At 40.0% G+C, this 27,551-nt stretch overlaps 1 protein-coding gene across 1 annotated transcript in view; it reads right to left on the reverse strand.

Annotated features, from left to right (window-relative positions):
* Window positions 1-27,551, reverse strand: part of SUSD3 (sushi domain containing 3) — a 70,971-nt gene that overhangs the window by 28,673 nt on the left and 14,747 nt on the right. The gene's annotated exons all lie outside the window — the stretch shown is intronic.

Here is a 27,551-nt window from a genome sequence, read left to right on the forward strand (position 1 = left end):
TTGTAAGGAGTTTTCCCATTCATTATTTTAACATGACTAGCAGTAAAGACTATATATATGTTCCTCAAATCTTCTTGTACTGACTTACCCCAAAGTAGAATTAAGTTCTTTGAGGATAGGGTCTCTTTTTAGCCTTATAGCCCAGGCTTAGCACAGGGTCTTGTACACAGCACACACTTACTAAATATTGGTTGAATTTAATTGAATACCTAGAGAGAACTCCAGAGAAGGCAGAATAGTCTCGGAGAGAAGAACTAGGACCAGTAGGGTCTGGGAGCAAGGAGTACCTTCCCCTCCTCCCAGGAAATTTCAACTTAATATGAGAATAATGAATGAAAATACATTTATTAACATAATGTATTATATACATTTATTACTAGGTACCAAGCACAGTGCTAAGCCTGACGGATACAAATACAAAAGCAAAGACAGTCTCTGCCCTCGAAAAGTATATCTTCTAATACAGGAAAGTGGAGGCCAGGGAAAAAAGGCTTTAGTTTAGGGTTAAGGGGTGATGAGTGGGGTCATAGGGAAGTAGATGGACACATCTCATCAAGGAATAATGGCAGAGTTGATTTGAACATAGCAGAATTGGGGTAGGGGGTGAGTGGTAGAGTAGTGGAGAGTTGACGATGAAGCGATGGGGAAGACCAGTGGACACCAAGATGGCCTGGAGTAAGTAATGAAGTATGTATGACTAGGACTGTCTGAAATAGTGAGCCATGTGAAGAGCTTTATCTAATCATTTAAGCTGTCGGACAAGGATGGAAACCACTAGGAAGCCACTGAGCAAACAAAGTTTCCGACACTTAGCAGACGCGATGCTAAAAGAAGAATGGAGTGCGGAAGTTGGAATAGATGTACTATTAAGTTCTTTGTAACTTTTAAAGATGTGATGATGGCTCTTTTTGTAGTAACAAAGAATCAGAAAATGAAGGATGCCCATTAATTGGGAAATAGCTAGATAAATTATGGCATATGGCATATGAATATGATGGAATACTATTGAGCACAACAAGAGTTTTCGAAAAACTTAAGAAGACTTGTAGGAATTGATGCAAAGTGAATTGAGCAGGACCTGGAGAATAATTTATACAATAACACCAATATCATGAGGACGATCATCTCTGAAAGACTCAGTAATAATACTGACCAATACAAAAGAGAATGAAGCTGAGGACTTTGTGCAATTCTGCCTCACTTCAATCTAATTCACACACAAGTCAAGACATCACCCCATGATGTCACTGGTCCTCTTTGGAAAAAATGAAAGGGAAACAACAACAAAAAAATTGAGGGCTTTTGCGATCTATCTTTCCAGATTTATTTCATACCGACATCCCTCTATTATATATATATGCTATACATATAATACATCTACATATAACATATCCTATATATTATGGGTATCTATACATGGTATCTATCTATATCATATTATCTACTTTGATATATAGTTCATGCCAACATCGTTCTGTTTATATATGATATGTAATATATATTTAGTTTACATGATTTTACATGATTGCACATATATCAGATTGCTTACCATCTCAGAAAGGGGGGAGGGGAAGGTAGGAGGGATAGGATTTGGAACTCAAAACTTTTAAAAAATGTTAAAAATTGTTTTTACTTGTAATTGGGGGAAAATAAAACATTAGTTTTTAAACAGTGCTCTATATACAACACATATCTCCAAACTAGGCTTTTTGCTGTTCTTCCCCAACCTCAAGCCCCTGAGCTTTCCTATTTCTATTTAAGCCTTTGTCCATAATATTGTCTCTCCTTGGAAGGCCTCCCTCCTTCACTCTTTACTTGCTGAATTCCCACCCATCTATTAAGGCCTAAATCAAATGCTATCTTCTCCAGGAAGCCTTCTCTGACCCTGACCCAGACCCACTCCCCTAGCTGGTAATGAACTTTCCAGTGTTATTTCCCTCAATTTCATATAGCCTTTTGTTCACACCTACTGCATTTATTATTTTGTATTGGAGTTATTTGTGCATGGGCTATGTCTAAAGTCTCCTGGTTCCATTCCCTCCACGAGGGCTGAGACAAATATCTTAGGAGTCAGTTGTGAGGCAAGAGCATCAGAGAAAGAGGTCTGGAGTCAAAATATCAGAATGGCAGCCCTGCTGCTTTTTAATTGTGTGACCTAAGACTTGTCACTTAACTTCTCCTGGCCTCAGTTTCCTTCATCTTTAAAATGAAATGGTTGGCTTAGATAATCTCAGATGCCCCTTCTAGACCTAAATCTTATGATCCTTTGACCTGGGCTCATTTCCTGGGTTTATATATAACTAGCTGTGTGACCTCGAGGCGAGCAAGTCACAACCTCTCTGTGCTTCAGTTTCCTCATCCATAAAAAAGGAAGGGAAGAAAGGAATAAACATTTATTAAGTGCCTACTGTGTACCAGGCACTGTGCTAAGCACTTTACAAGTACTCTCTCATTTGATCCTCACAACAACTCTGGGAGGTAGGTGCTTTTATTACCCCCATTTTATAGTTAAGGAAACTGAGGCAGATGAAAGTTTAGTGACTTGCCCAGGGTCACACAACTAGGAAGTGTCTGAGACTGGATTTGAACTCAGGTCTTCCCAAGTTCAAGCCCCAATGCTCTGTCCACTGCTCCACCCAGATGCCTCATTCCTGTTTCGTAGGACTGTTGCGAGAATCAAATGTGATCATGTATATAAGGAGTAATAAAAATGTCAGATATGTCCTCAGTATAGTCTACACAGCACTTACTAATATCTGTGAAACTGAATTGGTATTGATAATGAATTGACTGGTTATGCAAGGCTCAGTTTCTCCACTTACTCCATGTTGATAACATCAGTATCTGGATCTGACTCACACTTTATTCCAATCCAAATAGGCACCCTCCCCTTTTTCTATTTTTCTAAAATGTATGTCAAAATGAGATATGAAACTGTAAAAACTGAGGGGAAAAAGGTGGTTGAGAGGCAACAAATGCAGAGATAATTAGGCTAGCTAACTGCCCACATTTCAAAAATATTCCCTAATGATTTCAATGAATAAATTTGTTTGGCACCTAACCATTTTTTTTCCTACCATAGCAAAAAAAAAAAAATACATAAATAAAGTCATGATGCCCCCATACCCTCAAATTAAGTAGATGATCTCATTTGAAAGCAGCCCTTCCGTCCTTGCTAATCAAAGCTTCATATTCCACAGGGCCAAATTTAGTTTAGGAAATCATCTGAAGATTATATCCTGAGGCTATCGACAAGAATTATTCATTACACTGATGGAACCACTTTTGTCCATAGGGAGTAATGGAATTCTAGAAGGCTCGATCTGGAGTTGACCTTAGGTCACATCTCTTCTCTGCTTAAAGGATGAGTGTTGTCTAAAGCATCACTGACAAATGGTCACCAGCATCCACTTGAACACTGCCAGTGATAATGAAGTAGCCAGTTCTACTGCTGGACAGCTCCGACTGGCAGGAAGATACTCCTTGTAATGATCTGAAACCTGCTCTAGAACTCCAGACCCCTGATCTTAGCTCTCCTCTCTGCAGTGATATAGAACAAATCTAATCCCATTTCCTCATGTAACTATAGCACTTGGTATATTGGAAGGCAGGGATTATGATTCAGCTAAGTCTTCTTCAAGCTAAACATTTAATTAATTTAATCAATAAATGATTATTAAGCATCTACTGTATATAGAGCACTGTTTGAAAAAAATAATGTTTTATTTTCCCCCAATTACAAGTAAAAACAATTTTTAACATTTTAAAAAAAGTTTTGAGTTCCAAATTCTATCCCTTCCTCTTTCCTCTCCCCCCTTTCTGAAATGGTAAGCAATCTGATATAGGTTATACGTGTGTAACCATGTAAAATATATTTGCATATTAGTCATTTTGTGAAAGAAAATTCAAAGCAAAGGGGAAAAAAATAAAGTGAAAAAATGTCTACTTGAGGCTGTATTCAGATGCCATCAGTTCTTTCTCTGGAAGCGGATAGCATATTTCATCATAAGTCCTTTGGGGATTGTCTTCGATCATTGTATTGCTAAGGATAGCTAAGTCATTCTCAGTGGTTCATCATACAATATTGCTATTTCTGTGTACAATGTTCTCCTGTTCTGCTCACCTCACTTTGCATCAGTTCATGTAAGTCTTTCCAGGTTTTTCTGAAATCATCCTGTATTGAGCACTAATAAACACAAGGGGAAATAAAATGTAGCTAGGACATGGTCCCTACCTCACAGAGTTGGCAGTTTTGATCTTGACAGGTCTGGTTGCTACACCAAGGGGTCTAATCTAACAAGATGAAATAGGGACAAGTGGAAAATCCTACACTTTGGTTATAAATAAACTGCAAAGTGTAGGGTGAGGGTAGTGTATATAGCTAGATAAGAGTCCCTGTGGAAAAAGACCCACAGGTGTTAGTGGATTGTAAGCTCAATGAGTCAACAGCACGAGGTAGCCAAGAAAGCTAATAATAGAAGATATAATATAACAGAATGTGTTCTAATAGAGACATAGAACAGAGGGGAAGTGAGAGTCCTGCTGCCTTCTGTCCAGGGCAGACCACATCTGGAGGCCTGTGGTTCAGTCTTGGCCACATTTTAGGAAGTACATGGCTAAGTCAGAGCATACCCATGAGGGCAACCACGGTGGCTAGAGGAATAGAGACTGTGCCCCTTAAAGGGCCTGAGAATGTTTATCTCAGGAAAGAAAGGAAAAGACTTATAAGGGCTGTGACAGTGTTATTGTGTTTGGGTCATCATATGTCATGGTTTCTAGTTTTCTCCTCATTCTGCTCAGCCTTTTCTGGCGGTTCAATACCTTGTTCATATATCTTCTAGAATGTGGTACCCTCAAATGCCCTCTACGCCACAGCTGTGTTCAGAATGAAGCACTCAACTGTACAGTGATTTTTAATGAAGAGCTAGCATTTATTTATATATGCTTTACAGATATTACCTCATTTTATCCTCACAACAATCCTGGAAGATACGTGCTATCATTAGACCCATTTTGCAGTTGAGGAAACTGAGGGGGAGAGAGGTTAAGCAACTTGCCTGGAGTCACACAGCTCATCTGAGGCTAGATTTGAATTCAGGTCTTCCTGACTCCAGTCTATCATTCTTATCCATTGTACCACCTAGCTGCACAACCATTGCCTTTCTCTTTCTGGACATTCACACCTAAGCTATCATTGGCTTGTATTACAGTCTTCTTCCCACCATGCACTTTTCCTTAAGAATTCTGACATAAGACATTTTGATCAACAAGATGACCCACCATGATTCCAAAGGACTGATGATGAAGCATGGTACCCACCTTCTGACAGGAGGTGATAGATTCAGGGTGCAGAATGAAATACATATTTTTGGACATAGCAAATGTGAGAATTTGTGTAGCTTGATTATATATATTTGTTATAGGGGTTTTGAATTTTATATTTGCAATGGGAGGTAGGAGGGAGAGAAAACCAACTTTTGTTCATTAAAAAAGTAATAGTAATAAATTATTTGCACCAGGGGCAGCTAGGTGGCGCAGTGAGTAGAGCACCGGCCCTGGAGTCAGGAGAACCTGAGTTCAAATCCGGCCTCAGACACTTGACCTGTGTGACCTTGGGCAAGTCACTTAACCCCAATTGCCCTGCCAAAAAAAAGCAAAAAAAAAATTATTTGCACCAATCTATAGTTTAATCCACAGTGTGCGATGGTTTAATACTATTTTTTGTTGTTCAGTCATGTCTGACTCTTTGTAACCTCATTTGGGGTTTTCTTGGCAGAGATATGGAGTAGTTTGTCATTTCCTTCTCCAGCTCATTTTACAGATAATGAAACTGAGGCAAACAAGGTTAAGCGACTTTCCCAGGGTCACACAGCTAGTAAGTGTCTGAGGCCAGATTTGAACTCAGGAAGATGAGTCTTCCAGGCCCAGTACTCTATCCACTGTGCCACCTAGCTACCCCTCTGTGTGACTTCTGGCAAGTCACCTAACCCTGTTTGCCTCAGTTACCCCATCTGTAAAATAAGTCATTTAGACTAGATGACAACTGAGGTCCCTTCCAGCTCTAGATCTATATTCCTCTGATCTAACTTCATTTGAGATATGTAAGTTGTTCTAAATGTTTACCTTTTATCATATTATAAGTTTTAGCTTTCCTTGTTAGAATATAGCTAGATGCACAGTGGCTAGAGCACTGGCCCTCAAGTCAGGAGGACCTGAGTTCAAATTCAGATTCAGACATTTACTAGCTGTGTGACCCTAGGCAAGTCACTTAACTCTAATTGTCTAAAAATAATAATAAACTCCTTGAAGACAGGGATTGTCTTCCCCCCCTCCCCCCGCATTTGTAACCCTACTTAGCCCAATGTCTGGCATTATAAGGGCTAAATATGTTTTTTTAAATTCCTTTTCATTCATTCATGTTGGGAATTTTCTCCATTATTCCTGTCTCTTTTATCTTAATTCTTGTTTCCATAACTCCTTGATTTTGAAAAACTTTCTTCAAGTTCATCATTTATCTGGTCTTATTTCCTTTCGTAATTCTTTATTATTTCTTTACTCATTCTCACTTAAATTCATTAACAGTCACTCACGTCTCAGGGCATCTTGCCTCCTTCCTCTATTTATCTGCATCATCCTCATACTTTAGCTGACTCAGTTACTAAAATGAGGCTGTTACCTGAATGCATAACTTACTCCTCAGGGCATCTGGTGAGAAAAGTACTTTATAAGCTCTTTGGAGAGGCAGCCCTCCTATCTTGGGAAAAAATGCTGGATGTGGAGCCAGGAGACCTTTAGTTGAATCTAGCTTCTGCCACCATGATTAAAACTAAGGGAAAGTCACTGAACATCTCTGAGCCTTAGCTCCTGGATTTGTAAAATGGGAAAAAATAATACTTGCAGGACCTGCCTTTCAAGGGTGTCCAGAGGGAAGTGTTTTATAACCCTGAAAGGGCTAAAAAAAATTAAAACTAAAAAAGCAAGCTATATTCCTAAATAAATCTTAAAATGCTCTATGAATTGCAATATTATTAACTCATAATACCTCAAGAATCTGATTTTTCTTTCTTTTTAAATAATTTCAATTGATGTTTTCTGTCTTATATCATGATAATATCCCATATATCGTACCCTCTCCCCTTCTCCAAGAGCTATTCCATATGACAAATAGTATTTTTTTAAGAAAGGGGAAAAAAAGAGTCTGTACAACTGATCGAGTATCTGATTTTTCAGTGAGTATTCCCTCTAGCAACTTGGATGAAAGAATGAAAAAGCACCCAAGAGCCTCTCTATGGGCACTGGGCTGAGGCAACAACTCCAAATACAAACACGTAAAGTAGTCTCTGCCCTCAATGGGCTTACAGTCTAAGGGTATTACAGTTGGAAAGAGGATGGAAATGAGAGTACTCTGGTGATGGTGGCAAGGTTTGGGAAGTGCTATTGTGGGGCAGTGGGAAACAGTCTAAGTTCACTCATTTGAGGCTTATTTTAGTCAGTTTTGACTTGGTATTACAATCATCAGGCTGATCTTTTCTCTGATCTTTCTATCCAAAAGGAATGCACATTCCCAATGCCAGTGGTAGGAGAAATTGGACCAGAATGTGTAGGCAGCATGGTTTGGAAATGTCCCACAAGTGGCATGGTAGCCTGGATCTGGCCAAGATAAGGTTATTTCACCTACCAGAGCCCACGGTTCCAGTAAGCAGAGTGCCAGTTCCAATGAGAAAAAGAGGGTTGGTGTGCAGGTGGTATGGTTTGAATAACTAATTTAGTAGACTTGCTGCAAAATTCATTATCTTGAGGCCACTCTGGTGATAAGATTGTCACAATTTATCTAGGCTTAGACAACAGACCTATGGAGCTGCCAGAGCTGAAACTTGGCTGGAATAGCCTTGGAGAAGCTACCCACCAGACCAAATACAGGATTCAGAACAGGACTTTAGTGAAAGAATAACAGTAATGAGAATCTACCCCATAGTTCATAACCAGTAATCACACTTCCAATCTATATTCCTAGCTCCCCTTCAAAACTAAGTGGTTCCCTCCCCTCAGCCTGAGTCTCTAATGCAGGAGGATTCTTAACCTGGGGGCCTTTGAAGTTGGTTTATTTATGTATTTATATCTTTATATTGATAACTAGGTATCAATATAGAGAGATTGATAACTATCTCCATGTAATTGGTTTCCTTGGCAATCCTAAGTAGTTTATTTTATGTGGTTAAAAACATGATTCGGAGAGAGGGTCCATGGGCTCCACCAGGCTGCCAAAAGGACCTATGACATAAAGAGCATTAAGAAAGCTTCACAGCTCTAATGTTTCCCTTAATCCCTAGTGTAGCCTTCTCAAAGTCCTGATCTTGCCTTCCAACCCCTCTCCAGGAGATCCTTCCTCTACCCCTCCAAAGGTAATTTCTCCAAATCCAATCAGTTTTCACCATCTCTTCAGAACCAACATCAGTTAAAACCCCTCTTTACATTTTTATCCACATTTAAAACCAACTTTACCTGCTCTGGCACAAAGGTTTTTGATGGAACCCTGAGATAAGTAGATATTTACAGTCAAAGTACATTAAAATTGATTCATATCTAGCCACTAAAATATTTATTAGGTGCCCACAATGTGCAAGACCCAGTGGTGTTTTTAAGCATGCAAATGTCTGTACTGATGAGCCAGGAAATGAGGTCCTAGTTGAGCTAATTTCCTGCGGGTGGGCAAACTGCTAAAGGCCGGGGACTCAACAAAACCAGCTGTATCCCTAGCACAGTTTGATTTAAAAAAAATTGTACCATTAAACAATTCTCTTGCATTTGCAGATCTACACGGAAAAATGTCAACTCTTTAATTTTTCAGTGAAACATTTTAAATATGTTTTTATTCTATGGTTTTTAGGTGCACTGACTTGTCCTGGAATCAGAGCAGTAACAAAGACTAATAAATTTTTTTTGAACTTTTTTAGATTTTTTATTTTTAGTTTACAACACTCAGTTCCATGAGTTTCAGAGTTCCAAATTTTCTTCTCCTCCCTCCCCTTTCCCCTCCCCAAAAGATGGCATAGAACATATAACTGCACATGAAACTTATTTACATAATAGTCAAGTTGTAAAGAAGAATTATGACCAATAGCATGAATCATGAGAAAGAAGAAACAAAACCAAAAAAGAAGAGAAAAGAAAGAGAGAGAGCAAATAGTTTGCCTCAATCTGCATTCAGACTCCATAGTTCTTTCTCTGGATGTAGATAGCTCTTTCCATCATGAGTCCTTTGGAGCTGTCTTTGAGCCTTGTATTGCTGAGAAGAGCCAGGTCTACCAAAGTTAGTCATCACAGAATCAATATGTCTGTGGTTGTGTACAATGTTCTCCTGGTTCTGCTCCTCTCACTCAGCGTCAGATCATGTAGGTCTTTCAGGTTATTATGAAGTCTGTATGTTCCCCATTTCTTATAGCACAATAGTATTCCATTACATTCATATACCACAACTTGTTTAGCCATTTCCCAATTGATGGGCATTCCCTTGATTTCCAATTCTTTACTACCACAAAAAGAGCTGCTACAAATATTTTTGTACATACAGCTCCCTTTCCCACTTGTGTGATCTCTTTGGGATACAGTCCTAGAAGTGGTATTGCTGGGTCAAAGGGTATGCACATTTTTATAGTCCTTTGGGCATAGTTCCAAATTGCTCTCCAGAATGACTGGATCCATTCACAACTCCACCAACAATGTAACAGTGTTTCAATAATAAAATTTTTTAATATGCAGTAAGATGCCCATACATTTATAGAGCAATTTATGCTTTTCAAAGCCTTTTCTCATGCCTCTTCTTTGAAGTTCACAACAATCATGGAATGCTGGGCAATGCAAGTAATGTCATCTCTACTTAGCAGAAGAGGAAAATTGAGGCACAGAGAAGCTATATAGTTTTCCTAGGATCATTCAATAGCAGGAGGTAGTAGAACCAATGTGGTGCAAAAGAGGGCTGATTTGGAATCAGAGGACCTGGTTTTTTAAATGCTAGTCCTGCCACCACATTACTTGTGTGACCATGGACAAGCCACTTAATCTGTCTGGGCCCCAGATTCCTCATTAGTGAAACAAAGGGGTTGGTCTGGATGGGATACTTTTCTAGCTCTAAATTTATGATCTTATGAGCCCTGGTGTCATGATTTTGTATCTATTTCTACTAAGTTTATTCATACTCAGTTCAGGGCCATCACATTCTTTCTTGGCTGTCCACATCTCAGTGGCCAAGATTTGCCTGACCACTGACTGTATGTCCTTACCTCCCTGAGGCACAGGCTTTTTTTTTTTTTCAACTGTAAGTCACTATATAAATGCCAACCATGACTACTATTACTTCCTACTATCTCCCAAATCAGCCACAAAGCTTTCCAGACCAAGTCAGAACCTGTTCAACCAAGTCCCATCTGGAGAGCAGATACCAACCACAGACAATGGAGGTGATCAAGTTACTTATTCTAGTGATCAGGGCTTTCTACTGGTGAGGATCACAGCTTCAATCAATCAAGTATTTATTTGTCGTTATTGAGTCGGTTCAGTCCATTTGACCTTTTCTTGGCAAAGATGCTGGAGTGGTTTGACATTTCCTTCTCCAGCTCATTTTATAGATGAGGAACTGAGGCAAATAGAGTTAAGTGACTTGCCCAGGGTCACTTACAGCTAGTAAGTATCTGAGGCCAAATTTGAACTCAGGAAGATGAGTCTTCCTGACTCCAGGCCCTGCACTCTATCCTCTTAGACACCTAGCTGTATTTATTAAGTGTCACTATGTGTCAGGTACTGGGCTATGTCCTGGTGTATGAGAAACTAAAAAGAACGGAAACAGTAATTGAAAAGAACGGGAACAGTAATTGTTTCAATGGTGGAGGAAACAATAGACATACACAGCATAAAGTGAATAAATACAATGAATACAAATATATTCAAAGTAAAATAAAGTATTCGGGGGGGAGGGGAGATCAAGAAATGCTTCAAACAGAAAATGATGCCCAAGCTGCTTCTTAAAGGAAGACAGCGACTCCATGATGCAGAGGTAAGGAGGGACTTACCAGGTTCAGAAAATAGACCTATAGAGGGGCCAGAGGTGTATACATGTACACACACACACATATACACTCACACATGCAAATATGTATATTAGACAGATAAATAAATGTCTTGCCATATAATTGGCCCCCTATTGGCCATTGCACAGGCACGGGGGACTCAGAGGAGATGGAGTACTATGGGTGAAGAACACAGAGAAGGCCATCTTGGCTGGATTGTGGAATGTAGAAGGGGAGCAATTTTCAATAAGGTCGCTGTATGAATTGACTTGGAGTAAAGTGAGTAGAACAAGGAGAACAATTCAATATTGTAAAGATAAACAACTTACGGTAAACTTAGGAATTTTGATCAAAGCAATGACCAACCATGATCTCAGAGGACTTATGATGAAACATGTCATCCACCTCTTGACAGAGAGGTGATACACACAATGCAGAGACATTTTTTTTTGATATGGCCAATATGGGAATTGTTTTGTTTGACTACATGTGTTAGTAACAGGGGTTTTTCTTTTCTTTTTTCCCCCCCTCAATTCAGAGGGCAGGGTAGGAGAAGGAAAGAAGAGGTTTTTTTGTTGATCAAAACAAAATTTTTACACAATTTCCAATGAGGCTGGGACAAGGTTAGGAAGGGCTTCAACGGCTAAACACAGGAGTTTCTATTTTATTCTAGAGGCAGTAGGAAGCCACTGGAATTGATTGAGTAGGGGAATCATATGGTCAGATGTGTGCTGAAGGAAAATTACTTTGGCAGCAGCATGTAAGACAGACTGCAATAGCTGGAACACCAATAATCTAATATTCAACCTCATACAGATATAAAGATTTATCAGGATTTCAGGCTGCAGCTGGATTAGAGAGCTCACTATGTGGGGACTGACATAGATTCTTTACAAATCAAATATCACCCCAAGGCACTATCTACACTTTCGTCTTATTGAATTTTGTGAAATTGGATGTTATGTGAAATTAGATGGTCATTGACCAGAAAAGGTTAGAGATTTCAAAAGAAATATTTGGTCTGAGATTAAAAAAATAAATCTTTGGAATAGGATCTTTTGTTCTGTTATGCTACATACACTATATTATCTTTGTAAATTTTTTTCTGTAGCATTATGTTGCCTTGTATGTTATAAATTTGACAACCCAGAGCAAGTTCTTAAAGAGGAAATAGTATTATAAGAGAAAGGATTAAGTGCTTCTCAAGGGTATCAATATGTAAACTTGACTTGCTGAAGCTGTGCTTGCTGTAAAGGTTGGAAGAAATGGACATTTTATAATTTCATTCACTTTAATTTCAATAAAGAAATATTCATAATGTAATAGTTTAGATTGACATAATATGGTCCATTATTAAAATAAAATACTGTTTAAACTGTTTAAAAAAAGAAACATCTGGGGACTTTTGTCATTGATTACCAGTCTCCAAAGATTTAATATTTGGGGTCCTCTCAAAGGCAATAGAGAAACTCATCATGGGTTTATGTAGGCTACAACACCTTGCTAATGATGAATCATGCAAGAGAAGTGGCCTAAAGGATGTTACTAAAGAGAGATATGATTGGAAAACTGGGGAGATCCAGGGACAGCCCATGTATTCCACTGGTATCAATTATCCATGCACTGTCATGAGATTTAGAGGAAGCCCCCCATCATGTTGAATGGATACACTGAAAATGATTTATTGAAGGACATGGACAAGAGACACTGCATGAGAGGGCATGAATGAATTACTATCTGTGTTGTTGGAAGGAGTACCCATGTCATCAGACCTCAGATCTATTGAAGCATCAAAGTATCCAAGAGAAATTCCAGGAGTAATCCAGACAACATACAGATGACATAAAATTTTCAGTAACACCTGCAATCTCTACCTCACAGGATTGTTTTAAGAATCAAATAAGGGCATCTAATAATTTAAAAGCCCTCTGTAAGCAGGAATTATCACTCAAATTCAATTGTTCCTAGAAAGATAGCATGCAATAGCAGAAAGAATGGAGGGTTTGGAGTCAGGAGACTGGCGATGTGACCCTTAGCTCCCACGCTTGCTTGATGCTGTACAATTTTAACTCAATTTCCTCATCCATAAAAGTAGTTGTGAAGAAAAGCATCTCGCAAACTTGCAAAATGCAAATCAATGTCACCATCCCCTTGCATCCTGTGTAGGTCTGGCTGGTTAGTGACAAGTGTGTCATGAAAAAAAAACCGCAGTTAACACACAGAGGTAAATTCTGGAAATGGTGTGGAAATGGTTCCCCAAGATGTAATTTTAAATATCCAAGCCCAGGAGAGAGGTCAAGCTGTAAAACTCTTTGAGACCATAAAAGATAAATCTTTATATCCTCTTTCAGAGCTCAGGGCCCAGAAGGAGAAGTAGGGACCTGAGGTTTAGAGAGCAGAGTTTTGGAATCTAAAATTCTTCAGCACTTCCAGACCTGCAGGGCTCTGTTCTATCACAGTGCTTTTCTTAGCAATAAATATCATTTCTCATCTCCAAGGGAAAGTTTCAGCCATGCGAAAGCAAAAACACCTACTCAGTGGGTTCCACAGCTCCAGTTCTTCCTGAAGAGTCACCAAATTTCCCCAGGTGGCATTTACGTAATTTTGTTTCCATATAGCAGATTAATCAACTTTTTAGAGCTGGGAGGGAAAAGACATCAGCGATTCCATTGCTTCTACAATAGCAAGCCTAGATCCTAACTTTTCAGAAGAGTGATCTCTCTTCTAACATGGATCAACCATTTACAAAGTTTTCTCTAAGCTTAACAAGAAGAAGGGGGGTGAGAAGGGTTCTAACATGGCTTTCTCACCAGCCCCATGACAATTTTGGCTTTGGGATGACCCCGGCCTAACATGTTCATACATCTGGGACAGTTGTGATAACATGACTGAAACATACACAAGTCCTGCACACATCTGGCACCAGGAGTAAGCCTGTGTTTGTTCCCATGGAAACAACATCCAAGGGGTTACTCTGGAAATTACTTCCTCTGGGCTGCAATTTGTCCTTAGGTTAAAGATTTTTATGGTCTACATTTAACAGCACAGATTGAATGTAATATTACACCTCAGTTTCTGGGAATCGTAAAATCTCATACTGTCCCCAAAGTCTAGCTGCTAATGACATCCCAAGCCAGGCTGGCTTCAGATGGAGAGGGGAGAGGGCAGCATTCACAAACACTCCACCCTGAACTCCACTCAGAACAAGGTCATATAACATTAGACTAATGCCTTTGACACAAGCAATCCCTTATGATGTCACTGCTCCTTGTTTCATTCCCAGGACACCTCTTACCAAGGGACCTGTAAGATTGGAATCTGAAGCCTTTAGGAGGAAACAGATCAAGAACAAAACACGGAAAAACTGAAGAAGGGTAGGAGTCACAGACTCTGAAAACAGGCAGATTGGGTGGGGTGAGAAGAGTCTATCTACTCTATCTCTGGCTACAGATCCAGCTTCACTTAATTAGCCTGGACAAGTTGGTATCTTTTGTGCAGTGAGGTGGGGGTATGCTGATGGCTATTTAACCCCCAGAAAGATGCAACCATTCCCAAAGGGCCATTTCTTAACAAGTTTTCTTGATGGTCCAGATGCAATTCTTAAATCTTACACTGGACAGAATTCTAGACACTGCCTCAACAATACATTTGACATTGCTTATACTATCAGACACAATTAATGTAGTCAACTGGTTTTGCCAAACTGTCTTGCTTTTTCCCTTTCTTTTTTTAATCTATTACAAGGAATGGATCACTGAGGGAAGCAATATATTTGGAAAGAAAGATGACGTAAAACCCAAAAAGATATCAAAATAAGATTTAAACAATACCAACACAACTGAGCCTTTGAAACTCTGGTCAACGAGGGAGGATAAGTCGCCTTGCCCTTGTTTCCTCAATCTCAGAATGTTTCTCTACCTTCCTCTGAGGACACAACAATGATGATGAGGACTTTATGTTCTAAAGAAGGGTCCAAAAGGGTCAGTTCCATTCCACCAATATTTATTGGGAAGATACTCTGTGCTGAGCTCAGTGAGGAATACAAACTGAGCGAGATACGTAGTTCCTGCCCTCGGGGGCTCATGGTCCAGTAAGGTAGTAAGAGACCAGATAATTATAATAAAAATTGAATGCTTTGCCACAAGATACTGTAAAAACAAAACCTCAAGGGGGTCCAGAGGAGGGAGACAGCACTTCAGTTGGTAGGTAAAGAAGAGACAAGGAAAGGTATCAAGAAAAATGAAACATTGGAGGAGGGCCTTGAAGGATGAGTAGAATGTCGAAATGCAAAGGTGAAGAGGAAGGATGCTTTAGATAAAGGAAACATAATCTCTGCCCCCACTACCATCTCCAGCTCCTTCTTTGGCTTTTATGTAGGAATTAGTGACTTCCTTTGAGACTTCCACTTAATGCAGGGTGACTTTCCTAATTCCCTCCACCTCCCTTCCCCAACTTCTCTCTTCTAAGGTTACCTTCCACCTACTCTGTATGCATATTGTGTGTGTGTGTGTGTGTGTGTGTGTGTGTGTGTGTGTGTGTGTATACACACACACACACACACACACACACACATATATATATACACACACACACACACACACACACATATATCTTTTGCCTCTTTTAAAAAAAACCTTTTAAAAGTTCTGGGGGCAAAAAATACTTGAAGCATGTGAGGAAACATCAAATAGTACCATTTGACTGGAGGGTAGGAAACATGTAAGGAAGTAGTGGGAGATAAGGCTGAATAGGCAGATTTGGGTCATGTTTGGGAGGTCCTTGAATACCTAGTCAACAAGCATTTATTAACTGTTTACCATGTTCGAAGCACTGTGCTAAGCACTGGGAATAGAAAGAAAGGTCAATAAACAAACAAATAAGGGAATATAAAGCAGTTCCTGCTCTCAAGGAGTGTATAATCTAACAGGAGAGATGACATGTAGATATCTAGGTACACCCAAGACATATACAGTATATATGAAGATAATCTGAAAAGTGAAAGCATTAGCAGATGGGAATGGGGGGGAATAACTGGACTTACAGTAAGACACAAGAGAGCCATGGGAAATGATATGATCAAGCAGTGGGTGAGGAAAATTAATCTGACCAGGGATATACAGAATGAATTAGCTGAGTGGGGGGGGTAGGGGTTAGGGAGGAGCCAGTGCCTGGATGCTGGAATGAAAATGAAGGGATAGATTCAAGAGAAGCCATGGAGCAGATTGGATGTGGGATACGAATGAGATGGAAAAGTGAAAGATAACTCCAAGAACATTTCTATGTCCTAAAAATCAATGAATATGAAGAATTCAAAAAAGCATGAGAAGACTTACATGAAGAGACATGGAATGAAATAAAAAGCTGGAAGAGGATACAGGGTCACAGAATCATCAATTCAGAGCTGGAAGAGACCTTGAACCCAGATGGGCTCTTGAAGACTCAGACAGGACTAAAATGACTCAACAACAGCAAAAGGAAATCAGTTAGTCAATAAACATTTATTAAGTACCTACTCTATGCCAGGCACTGTGCTAAGCATTAGGGACATAAAGAAAGGCAAAACATAGCCCTGTTCTCACGAAGTTCAGAGTTTAATGGTGGAGACATGTTAACATTATGTACAAAGAAGATATAGAAACGATAAATTAGTGAGTAATCAACAGTAATGGCCCTAGAATTAATTCCCTACAGGAAAGGCTTCCTGTAGAAGACATAACCTTAGCTGTGCCTCGAGGAAAGCAAGAAGGCAGAGAGATAAGGAGGGAGAGGATTCTAGGTACAGGAACAGCCAGTGAAAGTGCCCAGAATCAAAGATGGAGAGTTTTATGGGGGGAACAGCAAGGAGGTCAATGTCACTGGACTGAATGTAGGGTGTAAAGTGTACGAAGACTGGAAAGATAGGGGGATGGGGATGGTAGCAGATTATTGAAGGCTTTCAGCATTAAATAGAGAATTTTATATTTGATCCTGGATGTGATAGGGAGTCACAGAAGTTTATTGAGAGGGGAATGATGACAAGGAAGGACATTTGAGTGGAGTTTGAAAGGCAGGGGGAAGATCTCCATAAATACAAAATGACTGTAATATGAAAAGAAAGGGTGTTAACTCCCCAAACTTATTTTAAAACAAAATAAAGTTAAGGAGTTGGATTATACAACCAAAGAGATGAAGTAATTTGCCCAAGGTCATATGTTTAATAAATGTCAGAGATTGGATTTGAACCCCAAACTTCTGACTCCAGGTCTAGGGCTCTTGGCATTATACTTATCCACAGTAATTACAACAATGCAAAGGAGGAAATGGGGGGGGGTGGGGACTGAAAGCTGTGACATTATAATGATCAAAGAACCCAGCTCTAGAACTGAATCTGCAATTGATCATCCAGGATTGATCAACCTTCAGAATCTCACTAATCTCTTGGGAGTCACCTGCACAGAGGCATGGGAATGAATTGGAATAGAAACAATCCCGGATTTCTGTAGTTTTTTCTTTTTTTTAATTATTTATCTTCAACTTAAATACTAAAATTTAAATAAACAGTAAGAAAAGAAAAAGAAATGTATTAGAAACTTAAATACTAAAACAAAACAGGAAAAGAAAAAAAAAGCATTGCCATGCGCATAGCAGAACATAAGAAAGGATTCAAAATATCCAGCAGTAGATTTCCATTTCAAGGAAGCCTATATAACAAATACTTTACATTGTGTTCCAAGCTGTCCATCTTTTCTTTGCTTCCTTGTAAGTTTTCTTTTGTTCTCTGCTGTGCACTTTTTACTTTGTTCTTTTTTCCTCCTTCCCCTGACCCAAAAGGCTACAATTAAGTGTAAATATATTTTCATATATACACACCCACAGATATATACATATATATGCACATATACACACACCTATATACATATATGTATTTATATGTGTATATAAACGCATATATACATATACATACATATATACGTATACTTACATACACATGCATATACTTAGGGATCTATAGTCATAGTAGTATATAGACATATACATTCATATGCATTTATGTAAGACCATACTATACTTGTTTGTCCTCTGTTTCTCTGAGGGTGGATAACATCTTCCTTCATAGGTCTAAGTCTTTCCATATTTTTCTGAGTCCACCAATTCATCATTCCCTATACCACAGCAATATTCCAACATTGTACTGTCTGGTTATTTTAAATAGTCTAAAATTTGGCTGTTTTCCATACAATTGTGTGAAACAAGTAGTACAAGTATTATTAAACTAATCTTAGAGATGATGAAACTGAACCTGAGTGGTAATTTGCCAAGTGTCATTCAGCTAGTAAACGGGGCACCTCTGGGTCCAAACCCTAATCTTCTAACTCCAATTTCTGAGTTCTCTCTCCTAGACCACACTACTTTTCTTAGGAAGGAGATGTAGAATAAGAGACACAAGCCAGGAAGGAACCTTAGGAGATGCCTACATTTATTTAGCAAGTGGGAGGGAATGCCAATAGTAGATAGACAGGCAGGTAGGAAAACCAAACTTGTTCAATGATAAGAAAGACAGGGAGGAAAGGGTGTTAAGACAGAAGAGGCTCCATAAACAATTTCAAATGCAATAAAAAGGCCAAGGAAGGCAAGACCTCACAAAAGACCATTGGACGTGGTGACCTTTGAGGTAGTAGCTTCAGTAGCACACTCGAAGGAACCCAGCTTTTAAATTGGCAAAAAACCTTAGAGATTATCAAGCAAAACTCACAAATTTTACAAATGAAGAAACTGGGGGGCAGAGCCAAGATGGCAGCTAGAAAGCAGGGATTTGCATAAGCTCCCCTCCAGGTCCCTCCAAAAACCTATAAAAATGGCTCTGAACAAATTCTAGAACAGCAGAACCCATGGAACAGCAGAGGGAAGCAGGGCTCTAGCCCAGGACAGCCTAGATGGTGGCTGGGTAAGTTCTATTGCACAGAGCTGGGAGCAGAGCAGAGCGGGGCAGAGCCCAGTGTGGGCCGCACCTGGACCAACTAGATCTGGGAGCCTGGTGGAACAGGCCCTAGCACCCTGAATCAGTGAGCTGTGGCAGTTATCAGACTTCTCAACCCACAAACACCAAAGACAACAGAGAAGCTTAGTGGGAAAAGCTTCGGGGATAGACTGAAAGGAGTTTGTGGTTTGGCCACCACCCCAGAGGCAGTGGGGGTGGTGCAGCTACAGAACTACAGCTGCAGTTGCTTCTGGCCCTAGGCCCACCGGGTGGGAGGAATTAAGTGGTGGATCAGAGCAGGAGTGCAGAGCCTGCTTGAGATCTGAATCACAGTCCGAGTTGGCCGTTCTTGGGGGAGGAGGAGTGCTTGTGTGGCAGAGCTTGCTATGTAGAAACAGCTCTGAAAACAACAGCGCAGCCCCTCAAGCTTGGGACAAAGTACTCTCTACTCCACAAAGCAGTCATACCCTGGCCGAAAAACTCAAGGGTCAAGTAGGTGGCTGGGAACATGGCCAGGCAGCAAAAACGGACTCAGATTCAGACTCAGACTTTGGAATCTTTCTTTGGTGACAAAGAAGACCAAAACACACAGCCAGAAGAAGTCAACAAAGTCAAAGAGCCTACATCAAAAGCCTCCAAAAAAAACCTTAACTGGTCCCAAGCCATGGAAGAGCTCAAAAAGGATTTGGAAAAGCAAGTAAGAGAAGTAGAGGAAAAATTGGGAAGAGAAATGAGGGTGACATGAGAAAACCATGAAAAACAAGTCAATGACTTGCTAAAGGAGACACAAAAAAATACTGAAGAAAATAACACCTTAAAAAATAGACTAACTCAAATGGCAAAAGAGCTCCAAAAAGCCAATAAGGAGAAGAATGCCTTGAAAGGCAGAATTACCCAAATGGAAAAGGAGGTCCAAAAGTGGACTGAAGAAAATACTATCTTAAAAATTAGACTGGAGCAAGTGGAAGCTAGTGACTTTATGAGAAATCAAGATATTATAGATCAAAAAAAGAGCCTAGATATCATCTTTCAAGAAATTATCAAGGAGAACTGCCCTGATATTCTACAGTCAGAGGGTAAAATAGAAATTGAAAGAATCCATTGATCGCTTCCTCAAAAAGATCCCAAAAAGAAAACTCTTAGGAATATTGTCACTAAATTCCAGAGCTCCCAGACCAAGGAGAAAATAGTGCAAGCAGCCAGAAAGAAACAATTTGAGTACTGTGGAAACACAATCAGAATAATACAAGATCTAGCAGCTTCTACACTAAGGGATTGAAGGGCTTGGAATATGATATTCTAGAGGTCAATGGAGCTAGGATTAAAACCAAGATTAAAACCCAGCAAAACTGAGTATCATGCTCCAAGGCAAAATATAGATTTTCAATAAAATAGAGGACTTTCAAGCTTTTGACTTTCCAACACAACAATCAAGAGAAGCATGAAAAGGTAATCAAGAAAGAGAAATCATAAGGGACTTATTAAATTTGAACTGTTTTGTTTATATTCCTACATGGAAAGATGATGTGTACAATTCATGAGACCTCAGTATTAGGGTAGTTGAAGGGAATATACATACATATATGTGACAGAGGTCACAGGGTGAGTTGAATATGAAGGGATGATATCTAAAAAATATAAAATCAAATTAAGGGATGAGAGAGGAATATATTGAGAGAGGGAGAAAGGGAGAGATAGAATGGGGTAAATTATCTCACATAAAAGTGGCAAGAAAAAGCAGTTCTGTTGGGAGGGAAGAGGGGGCAAGTGAGGGGGAATGAGTGAATCTTGCTCTCATCAGATTTGACCTGAGGAGGGAATAACATACACACTCAATTGGGTATCTTACCCCACAGGAAAGAAGGAGGAAGAAGATAAAAAAGGGGGGAAGATAGAAGGGTGGACAGATAGGAGGAGGAGGTAATCAAAAGCAAACACTTTTGAAAAGGGACAGGGTCAAGGGAGAAAATTGGATAAAGGGGGATAGGATAGGAAGGAGCAAAATATAGCTAGTCTTTCACAACATGAGTATTGTGGAAGGGCTTTGCATAATGATACACATGTGGCCTATGTTGAATTGTTTGCCTTCTTAGGGAGGGTGGGTGGGGGAGGGAAGAGGGGAGAGAATTTGGAACTCAAAGTTTTAAAAGCAGATGTTCAAAAAAAAGTTTTTGCATGCAACTAGGAAATAAGATATACAGGCAATGAGGCATAAAAATCTATCTTGTCCTACAAGAAAGTAAGGGAAAAGGGGATGGGGGGGAGTGAGGTGACAGAAGGGAGGGTTGACTGGGGAAAAGGGCAATCAGAATATATGTCATCCTGGAGTGGGGGGGGGGTAGAAATGGGGAGAAAATTTGTAATTCAAACTCTTGTGAAAATTAATGCTGAAAACTAAAAACATTAAATAAATAAATAAAAATTTAAGAAAAAAAAAAAACAAAATCAGGAACATAATAAATACCGTGTTACAAATGAAGCAACTGAGGCCCAGAAAAGGCAGCTTGGTACAATGGAAAGAGCCCCTGATATAAGGAGAAATAATTTTTGTCTAGGTTCACACAGGTGGTCTGTAGCTGAGCTGTGATTCCCACCCACGTCTGCATCATGAGATCTGTGATATCTAGCCTGGCAAACAGTAGGAACCAGACTAAAAGAAGTTGAGGAATAAGTGAAGAAATGAAGGTAGTGATCACAGGCAGCTCCTTTAAGGGGTTAGATGGTGAAGAGAAAGAATCAGACAGTGGAGAATTAGAGATAGGCAGCATGGCTAGAGATAAGAAAAGGAGAGGCAGGATAAAGGGAACAGACCTGAGCGTGTCTGTTGTGGTTATGGTGGTTGTTATTATTCAATCATTTCAGTTGTGTCTGACTCTTCATGACCTCATTTGGGGTTTTCTTGGCAAGATACTAGAGTAGTTTGCCATTTCCTTCTCCAGCTCATTTTACAGATGAGGAAACTGAGGCAAACAGGGTTAATTGACTTACCCAGGGTCACACAGTAAGTATCTGAGGCTGGATTTGAACTCAGGTTTTCCCGTCTCTAGGCCCTGTACTCTATCCACTGTACCACCTAAAGAGATGTATTTTTTTTTTCATTTCTTTTAACTGAATCATAGCAATACTTTGGATTCTTTTCCTCACTGGGCAGATGAACAGAGTAAAGGACCTTGGCCTGTAGCAAATATTTGGGTGAATAATTAAACATTTAGAAAAGTTAAAAAATATTCACAAAGGGAAATGGGAGGGGGTTAGGGGGAATTGACCTTGCAGCCCCAGTAAACAAGCCGTGGGAGAAGTTTCTTTAAACAGGTCCCCAGCTTCCCCCCAGCCCCACCCACCAAACCCACACCTGGGGCCTTCCGTCACTTCTGGGAAACGGAGACTGTGGCTAGAGAGAATCAGCCCTTTTTAACTGGGCTGCAACAGAGAGCTGGGAAAATGTGCCAAACCACAGACCCTTCTCCCTGGAAAGGGTCACATTCATTCAGTGTAGTCCCCCAGCCTCTGCCCATTGGAAAACTCATCAGCCTTTTTTTTTTTCTTTTCAGATGATGACCTGACCGTATAAGTTGAAGGTATATCTGGATAGCCTTTGTTGCAACACAGAGTTTGGTCTATAATCAAGCAACTTCTTCAAAAGTTATTACGAAACAGACAGAAAGATTAAAAAAAAAAGACCAGACCTAATTTCAGTTTGTCTGCTGTAGCACAGGGAGGGTTCACTAGGCTCAACCTTGACTCACATGTCTCCAACAGAGTTTTCTAGTTTCCACCAGGGCGAGCACAGGCAGGAAGAGATGCTCAAGGAGGAAAAAGACCTTTTGGGTATTCCAATCCAAACCACAACCTGCCTGAGAGGTAACAGAAGCAAATGCTGCCTGCTTGCTAAGGGGGACTCCTCTGCAGGACCAGTTGGTGAGACCATCTGGTCATGCTGGGTGCTCAGAGTGGAGCAAAGGCTTGCTCCCCTCCTTCGGAGCTCCCCACAAATAGGATGAATTTTGGTAGAGGTTGAATTAGGGCATGTCTAGAGGATGGGAAAGTGTTAGAATTTAACTCAGGAGATCTGGGTTCAATTCCCACCTTTGTGGGATTTGTCTGACCCTGGGGACAAGTCACCTAATCTCTCTAAGACTCAGTTTCCTTACCTATAAAATGGGCAAAATGAAACTCTGACACCAGTTACCCCACAAGATTGTAAGTAAAGTGCTTTGTAAATCACAATTTGATATAGAATTGTTAAGATATTAGTTATTATTTTCTGATTTAGCTATATCTCTTCCTTATTGGGATGTAATGATTTAGTCATAAGCCCTTGAATAAATAAATGGTGTTGAGGGACTATTGCCATTAGGATAACAACTCTCATTTACATAGGGCCATAAGTTTTGGAAAGTGCTATTCAACACGAAAACCTTGTGAAGTAGATGTTTTCCCCCAAATAGAGACCCACAAAGCTTGCCCATGTGACCACCCAATTAGTAAGGGTATAAGGCAGAACCTGAAACTAGGTCTCTTGACTCCAAACCCAGTGTTCTATCTATGATACCATTTTTCTTGTGCCATGGACCTGTGTGACTGTTCAATGAAGCCTATGGACTGATCCTCAGAACAATATTTTTAAATGTATAAAAAAACACAATTCTATTGAAATTCAGTTATCCAAGTAGCATAAAATAAAGTTTGTGGACCCAGATTAAGAACCGTGAGCCATACTATCTCTTAGGAGGGTTTACGAACATAACTAAATTTACTTCTCAAGATAACATACTCAGGAAGATTTAATGGTACAACCATATGTATTCCCTTTGATTCAGTACAAACGTCAAGTATAGAATGCTTAGTTGATATTATGAAATAATAACCCAAAGAGCAATGGAAAAACACATGGTGGAAGTAAGGATCATGCTGGGTGTTACCAAACACCACTTCTACTTAAAAAGTGGTATAAAATATATTGTCAGGGACTGGAAGAAGATGTAGGCTGGTTATGGATCAAGGAAAGAGGTAATGGACAGAGAACTCAAGGGTTAAATTGGAATCATAGCAGAAAGAGCCAGAAGAAGGCTTCCAGGGCATTGGGTAAACTATACATGGGAGACTTGGACAAGAACGGCATTGGATGAAAAAGCCTGAGGGAGCTACATTCAGCTGAAGGGAAAGAAGGACTCATACCAAGGAGCTCAAGCATCCAAGTATTTTGTGTAGGGCATAGTGTTGGTGCTAGGCATATGGACAGCTCCCTCACACCTAAAGCTCTCACCACATAAGGTAGAAAAGGCATGTATGCAAATATCTGTGATATAAAGGAGAATGTGATTGTTTAAAAAAAGCAAAAGAGAGGTAGGTTCATAGAATTTGGGGGACTAAGTAATTGCATTCTGCTAAAGGAGGCAGATGACCTGGGGGGATTTTAAGGAGGTGGCATCTAAGGTATTGTTGTTTGTCCTTCATTTTTGAAGAGAACTAGTGACATCACAGGCAGGAGAGAGCAGTGCAATGACAACTTAAGAGAGGGTAGAGTATCCAGAAGAGGGAGAAGGAGAATGTCAAATGTTTCCAAGAGCTTAAGGATCAAGGAAATAACATTAGATTTGGCAATTAAAAGATCTTTGGTTATTTGGAGAGAGCAGTTTCAGTTGGATGATGAGGTCAGAAGCTAGAATGGAGAACTTGGAAGAAATTTCAGATGATAGCATCTCAGAACTGGAAGGGACTTCAAAGATTATCTCATCAAAGGGAATCTTAGCAAATCGCTCTCTATCCCTATAGCATCCCTACTCAGCCAGCCTCCACTTGAAGACTTCCAGTGGCAGAGAGCTCACTACTGCATGAGGCAATGTTTTCCATTACCAGGCAGCACTGGTTTTGGGAAAAGTCTTTCTCACATTGAGGAGGCAATGTTGTCTAGTGCACAGAGCCAGTCTTAGAGTCTGGAGGACTTCGGTCCCAGTTCTTCCTCTAAGACATATTGTCCTGTGGTCCTTCACAAGTCACTTAATTGGTCAGTGTCTAAGGCAATTTTCTTAGATTCTAAGTTGAAGGGCACTTGCAGATCTTTATTGGTAAAAGGAGTTTCCTCACTGAGAGCTCCCTGTATCAGTGAAGTCAGAGTCCCAGCAACCCTCTCCTCTACCTCTTCAAATGAGCCCAAATCTGCACCCCCTGCCTTCCAGCTTCATTCCCTGAGCCACACAGTTTTCATATGACGAACCTTCAAATATCTGAAGCCAGTGCCCATGATTCTTGAGTCTTTTGTTCCCCAGGCTAAATATGCCACTTTTCAAGTAGAAGTGGTGTTTGGTAACACCCAGCTGCATCCTTACTCCTACCACATGTTTTTCCATTGCCCTTTGGGTTACTGTTTTGTAATATCAACCAAGCACTCTATAATTGGTGTTTGTCCTGAAGCAAAGGGCATACATACGGTTGTACTATTAAACTTCCTAACTAAATCTTCCAAAGTATGTTATTTTGAGAGGTAAATTTAGTTAATGCTAGTAAATCATTCTAAGAGATAGGGTAGTTCAAGGGTTCTTAACCCAGGGTCCACAAATTTACTTTTTAAACTGTTATTTTGATAACTGAATTTCAATAGAATTGGTTTCTTTTATAATTCTGTGTATTTTATTTTATACATTTAAAAACATTATTCTAAGGATGGATCCATAGGTTTCACTCACCAGCCGAAGAAGTCCATGACACAAGAAAACCAGGCGTGCTACAGCTTCTTGGAAACACAGTTGAGTTGAGTGCCAGGTGGACACCAAGGGTAGATGAACAGCCCTGAAAAGGGCTCACAAACCCTCACACCAGAGGTTCTAGTTCTAGGTCTCTAGTTCTAGGTCTCTAGTTCTCCTTGAAAATCCCGTATGCCTTGAATGAAGGAAGGGAATAATTTCACAACAGGTAAAGCTTGGTAGGTGGGTGTGGGTTCATTCTAGGAATAAGGGACAACAAGCAAAGACATAGAGATGAGAGAAGGAAGTACAAGAATAGGAGGAAAGGAGAAGTCCAGATTGGATCCAACAGCAGTACATAGGAAGGAGTAGTATGGAGAGGAGGAAGGGAATAAATATTTATAGAACACTTACTATGTGCCGCACACTGTGCTATGCACTTCACAGACACGATTTCATTTGCTCTTCACAACAGCCCTGGGAGGTGGGTGCTATCGCTATCTCCACTTTGGTTGAGGAAATTGAAGCAGACAGAGATTAAGTCATTTGTCCAGGGTCACACAGCTAGTCAGTGTCTGGAGCATGTCTCAAATTCAGGTTTTCCTGATTCCAAGCCCAACATGCTATTTGCTACACCACCTGGCTGCCTCTAGTTGCATAGTCAAGTTTGACACAGCCCACAGCATGGGCCATGGACTCCTGGAATTGGGCCAAAGGCATCCAGACCCAAAGGAGGGCAAAGAAAGAAGGAAATGGCCCATATGTACTAAAGTATTTATAGCAGCATTTGGGGGGTTGGTACAAAGAACTGGAAGGAAAGTGAGTGCTCATCAACTAAGAAACAGCAGAACAGATTGTGGTATATGAATATAACGTAATATTACTGTACCATAAGAAATGATGAATATGAAGAATTCAAAGAAACTTGGGAAGACTTGTATGAATTCAAACGAGCAAAATGAGCAGAAAAGTGAGAACAATGTACATGACTACAAAAACCCAAAGGAAAATAATACTGAGTGACTTCCCCCATTATGCTGTAAGCTCCTTGAGGGCCCCTTTTTGTTTCTCCAGCTCTTAGCACAGTGTCTGGTACCTAGTAGATGCTTGATAAATTTTTCTTTTTTGATTGAGAACTCAGATCAAGATATGGCCAATCATTAATTCAGAAGACTGATTGGGAAGAGATTAAGAAAAAGAGGCAAAAGGCAGGTCAAGTTTCAGAAGAGAAGCAGTAGACTAGAAGTACAGAATGGGGCATATGTTTTCTGACACAGCCAATGTATAGATTTGTGTTGCTTGATTTATTTGCTACAAGGTGAGCTAGATGGCACATTGGATAGAATGCTGGCCCTGAAGTCAGAAAGATCTGAGTTCAAATCCAACCTCAGAATTCACTAGCTGTGTGACCCTGGGTGAGTCACTTAGCCCTGTTTGCCTCAGTTTCCTCATCTGTAAAATGAGCTGGAGAAGGAAATGGCAAACCTCTCCAATAACTTTGCCAAGAAAACTCTAAAAGGGGTCACAAAGAGTCAGACATGATTGAAGATGACTAAACAACAGCAACGAAAATTTGCCACAAGGGATAGCGCTACTGGGTGGGAGGTAAGTCAGTGAGATATGACAGAGATTTTCTAAAAGAATATTTAAACTTTTAAAAAGTGATAGTCATCTATCTTCTCAGAGGATTCTCCTGAGTGGCATATATACTTACCTCACACTGGAAACCAACTGACTCTCTGTGTTGGTAAGCAAAATGGGCTCCTTAGCACTTAGTTCAACAAGTGCCCTTGAAGAGTTTGGCTTTCATTCCCTTTGAGTGATTCAGTGTATTTCATTGAGTCTTAC

The sequence above is a fragment of the Trichosurus vulpecula genome, chromosome 9, assembly GCF_011100635.1.
Source record: "Trichosurus vulpecula isolate mTriVul1 chromosome 9, mTriVul1.pri, whole genome shotgun sequence".
Classification (NCBI taxonomy): Eukaryota; Metazoa; Chordata; class Mammalia; order Diprotodontia; family Phalangeridae; genus Trichosurus; species Trichosurus vulpecula.